This window comes from Podarcis filfolensis, assembly GCF_964270895.1.
Source record: "Podarcis filfolensis genome assembly, chromosome: 1".
Taxonomy (NCBI): Eukaryota; Metazoa; Chordata; class Lepidosauria; order Squamata; family Lacertidae; genus Podarcis; species Podarcis filfolensis.
In genome coordinates, this window is record NC_139604.1 from 9,919,670 (window position 1) to 9,925,055 (window position 5,386).

The 5,386-nt window shown below is 39.4% G+C and overlaps 1 protein-coding gene across 6 annotated transcripts in view; it reads right to left on the reverse strand.

Annotated features, from left to right (window-relative positions):
• CARF (calcium responsive transcription factor) overlaps window positions 1–5,386 on the reverse strand; it is a 114,258-nt gene that overhangs the window by 108,772 nt on the left and 100 nt on the right. For 5 of the 6 annotated variants that reach the window (XR_014551960.1, XR_014551961.1, XR_014551962.1 and 2 more), the window contains exon 1: window positions 3,445–3,551. The exons of the other annotated variant lie outside the window; for it this stretch is intronic. The gene's annotated coding sequence lies outside the window, so the exon portion shown is untranslated. Of the gene's footprint in view, window positions 1–3,444; window positions 3,552–5,386 lie in introns of those variants that run through there. 6 annotated transcript variants of the gene reach the window in all.

A 5,386-nucleotide genomic window follows, 5' to 3' on the forward strand; every position in this document is an offset into this window, starting at 1 on the left:
TAAAGCGAGATGAGCGCCGCAACCCCAGAGTCAGCCATGACTGGACCTAATGGTCAGGGGTCCCTTTACCTTTACCTTACTTTCAGCAAACTGTCCACAGTTGCACCACTGAAGGTCGCAACAGGCTTTTCGGAACTGGCTGCTTTCAATGAAAGGGCCTTTTTCAATTGCAATTATTTCATATGCTTGCAAACAGATTTTACATAGCTACATACTTTTAGCTCTGACGTTTAATTGTGTGTATGGGGGGGGGGTTAAATGGCTGTTTCCCCTTCTCCCCTGAAGTTATTAAGCAGTTCTTATCTGTAAGCCACATTGAGCATCAGGGGAAAAGGCAGGGTACAAATGAATATTTTTTTACTGTGCTTTAATTCTGCTGGGAGCTGCCCAGAGCAGCTGGGGAAACCCAGCCAGATGCGCGGGGTATAAATAATTTAATTAAATAATAATAATAATAATAATAATAATAATAATAATAATAATAATATTTCAGCAGCATCTTAGATTGGCTCGCGCCACGTACAAATGTGATATCAGGTACCACAAACCACAATTACAAAAAGCCTGTGAACTGCACTCAGTTCGGCTCTTTAGGTAAAAGTTTCGTGAGGCTGGACTAGGGCATTAAAAAAACATTGCTGCCTCTTCCCCCCCTTTTTTTTAGGGGAACGCATGGTCAAGGGGCATTTTATTCTCAAGAGTTGCGGCTTAGTCTTGTAGTAAAGTTAAGGCTTACAGGGAAATGATATATAATGAATTGAAAAATACTTTTAAAACAACGTTTTTAAGAACAAAAAACAGAAGCCTTCCTTTTGGGAACTACAGGGACAGAACCAGTGGCGTAGCGTGGGTTGTCAGCACCCGGGGCAAGGCAAATAATTTGCGTCCCCTAACCCGTGGATTTTAGCAGGGGGCAGAGAGCTGCGAGTGCGAGCGCGCCCCCCCCAGATGTTGCGCCCGGTGCGGCCGGCCCCCCCTGCACCCCCCATGCTACGCCACTGGACAGAACTACCCAAACTGTATAGAAATTTATTCATGTATTCAACTACACTACAGCGGCAAGAATGTTACTTGCCCAAAAATGGAAACAAGTAGTCCCAGTGAAAGAAAAATGGATACAAAAAACTATGGAATACGCAGAAATGGTGAAACATACTGGAGAAATAAGAAATCAAGATAAACTTTTTATAAAACAATGGAAATGCATTATTGGATATTTACAAACTGTAAAACAGATAAGAACATGGGCAGGACCATTGTTAACAGCCTGCAGTTTTATAAGGGGATATATGTAAAGTAGATGAACAAATGTGCAAATTAAGTTAATTTAGGATAAAAGAATGGAAATGGTTCATGGAATACTTACAAATGAACTGTAAAACAGATTAAGAACATGGGCAGGACTATGGTAATAACCTGCAGTTTTTATAAGACTATATATTTAAAGCAGATGAATAAATGCACAAATTACCATACTTCTCCCTGTATAAGACTAGATTTCTTTTACTAAAAATAATGTTAAAAAGAGGGGGTAGTCTTATATATGGGGGGCAATCTCCCCCCCATTTTCTTAATTTTGAGTCCCCCAAAATAGGGGGCATCTTATACACGGGAGGCCAGGACTAGCGCATTAAAAAAACATTGCTGCCTCTTCCCCCTCCCCTTTTTTTAGGGGACCGCATGGTCAAGGGGCATTTTATTCTCAAGAGTTGCGGCTTAAGTCTTGTAGCAAAGTTAAAGCGGAAAAATACAGTGAGTTAGTTTAGGGTGTGCAGAAAATATTTTAAAAAAATAAATGTAAGGAGCCTAGGAAAGAGAGGGAAAGAAGCAGAGTTTGGAAATGTTGACACGACTGTAAAGTTACTGAAATGGAGAAAACTGAAAGTCACTAATAAATAATAATAATGATGATGATGATGATGATGATGATGATGATGATGGAGTCGTGGCTTTTGCCCACACAACAAGCTGAGGTGAGGGGGCGGGATTTGTCTACACGATTGCAAAGTTATTGAAATGGATAAAACTGGGCAGAAATGACTGGCAGAATCCGTGACCAGGGAGAAGAGTCGGCAGAAGAAGAATGGAAGAAATTCAAGGATTACTTACAAAAACACTGCAATATTAATGAATGTTGAGTGATGTTGGATTGAAATTAAGTGGTTTCTAGCTGTAATGGTACAAAAGAATATGAAAAAATGGTTCTTTTTTCTTTGTATATAAGTAAAAGTTTAAGCTACAATAATTTAAGAAGATGGATAGAAAATAAGGGGTTTTTTTAGCTGTAATGCTATGAGATAAGGATTTGCTGGATAAACAATTGGAACTGGAATACAAGAAGGGGAGGCATGAGGAGGTCCGGGAAATATGTTATTGAAAAATAAGTTATGAACTTTATGTGTTTTTATTATTTTTTCTTTTTAATTTTTTCTTTGTTTGTATAAAATGGAAAATTCTAATAAATATCTTATAAAAAAAAATATGAAATGGATAAAACTGAAAGTCACCAATAATAATAATAATAATAATGGAGTCGTAGCTTTTGCCCACACAACAAGCTGAGCTGGGGGGGGGGATTTGTTGACACAACTGCAAAGTTATTGAAATGGATAAAGGTGACAGTCACTAATAAATAATAATAATAATAATAATAATAATAATGATGATGATGATGATGATGGAGTCGTGGCTTTTGCCCACACAACAAGCTGAGCTGGGGGGGGGGATTTGTCGACACAATTGCAAAGTTATCGAAATGGATAAAGCTGACAGTCACTAATTAAAAATAATAATAATAATAATAATGGGGTCGTAGCTTTTGCCCACACAACAAGCTGAGCTTGGGGCGGGGGGGGGGGGATTTGTTGACACAATTGCAAAGTTATCGAAATGGATAAAGCTGAAAGTCACTAAGTAATAATAATAATAATGATGATGATGATGATGATGGAGTCGTGGCTTTTGCCCACACAACAAGCTGAGCTGAGGGGGGGCGGGGATTTGTCGACACAATTGCAAAGTTATCGAAATGGATAAAGCTGAAAGTCACTAATTAATAATAATAATAATAATAATAATAATAATAATAATGGGGTCGTGGCTTTTGTCCACACAACAAGCTGAGCTGAGGGGGGGGATTTGTGGGGGGGGAGGAATTTGTGGGGGGGAGGGGGCGCCCCTCCACCAGAGTATTAAGCCCCAATTTTTTTGGGGGGGGAGGGAGCTCGAGCCCCTCCCCCTGCCAGGCAGAAACAGCCCCCCCTCCCTCTTTCCCTCCCTCCTTCCCTGAGGAGGAGGAGGTGGGCAGGGCGGGCCAGGGCGCGCGGCAGCGTGAGTGACGCGACCGGCGACTGCCGCGCGCCCGAGCCCAGCGGGGGGGGGGAGGGGGGAGGAGGAGGGGAGGGGAGGGGGGAGGAGGGAAAATTCAGAACGAGTCTACTCAACCTCGTCTTGGGCACCGCCGTGGGAGACCGCCCGTACGGCGCAGTCGCAGCAGCACGCACGCGCCGCGCCCACCAGGCCGCCGCAAGCGAAGGCGAAGGGGTTTGGGTTTTTTTTGCGATTGGCGCCAACGGGGCGCCGTAGAAAACCCGGAAGTACTGGAGTATCCACGTGTTTGTGTGGTTTTTTTTTTTCTCAGAAAGGGGGAGAGGGTTCGCCGATGGGTGCTTTTTTATTTATTTATTTTTTCCCCAGAATAATTTTTTTTTATTTCCTTTAAATAATCTTTTTCCATCCGTCCATACAATCACAGTATGCTCCCTTTGTCTCTGCCGAGTCTTGACTTCCCTCCCTCCCTCCCTCCCTTATCACATTTTTATCGCGTACATTATTTTTACATCTCTACTTTACATTGAAGGTGCTTTTTTATTTTTATTTTTTTAAAAGATATTTATTGAAGTTTTACAAAAACATAAGTTTACAAAATGAAAAAGGTCATATAAAAAGAAAAAGATACAAAAAAGAAAACATGAAAAAACATGAAAAAGAAAAAAGAGAATAAAAATACAAAATACAAAAGACAACTAGCTAAAAAAGAATTAAAAAACAAATCCGTTTTTTGTAACTTTGAACTTATTAGCTTATTTCCTTGGCCTCCTCACACCTCCCCTTTTTGTATTCCCATTTAAATAATCAAATCAGCAAATCCTTACCCTCTTTCATTTATCTTAACTCTATATCTTAACATATTATAACTATATTTTCATCCATTATCAATTCATTTTTGCATATTCTTATTAACTTTGTTGCTAATGCCACTTATTTTCAATCCAACATCATTTTAACATTCATTAATTTTACAGTATTTCTGAAGATATTCTTTAAATTTCTTCCAGTCTTCTTCCACCAACTCTTCTCCCAGGTCTCGGATTCTGCCAGTCATTTCCGCCAATTCCATATAATCTGTCACCTTCATCTGCCACTCTTCCAGGGTGGGTAGCTCTTGAAGGTGCTTTTTTTTTATAAAAAAAAGGGTTTCCGTACGCTCAGGTGTGCCCAGTTCTGCAGAGGTTCGGAATGGCAATGAACGCTGGGTTTGCGGGCTGTTGTTAAAATGCAAACGTTGCCAAATGCATGGCACGTTTGTAGACGCGCAGACACGCATCTTGGAAGGGGGAGGTGTTATGAGTTTTATTTCTTATTTGTTCCTATTATGAACTTTGTGTTTTTATGTTGTGTTTTTATGCTGTGAACTGCCCTGAGATCATTAGATAAAGGGCAGTATTAAATAAACATTTCATACATATACACACATATATATTTGGGTAATATAAAAATAACTCATATATATATATAGAGAGAGAGAGAGAGAGATAATATAAATATATGACTTTTATTTCTTTTTTGTCCCTATTATGAACTTTGCATTTTTATGCCGTGAACCGCCCTGAGATCATTAGATAAAGGGCAGTATTAAATAAACATTTCAAACATGTACACACATATATATTTGGGTAATATAAAAATAAGACTCATATATATATATATATATATATATATATATATATATATATATACACAGCAAGAGAGAAATAATAGATATAGATATATATGAGTTTTATTTTTATATTACCCAATTTCCTTCAACTCAGATGGGTATAAATAGGAATAACAGGCTGCAAACCCAGCATAAGTTTACAGCGCAAAGCCCCTTTTCCCCACCCTGAGAACTAATTTCCTGAGAATTATAGCTCCAGAACTGCAGCTCCCAGGATTCATGGGAGGGAGGGACATGGAGAGGGAAATATATTTTTTTAAAATATAGTGTACGCCTTTTTTTGTGCACGGAGGAACCAATTGAAAAACAACAACCCATCGACTTCGTGGCTTATGTAGGAAGTGGGGGGCGAGAAGAGGGGGAGGAAAATAAAAGCTGGTTCTTTAC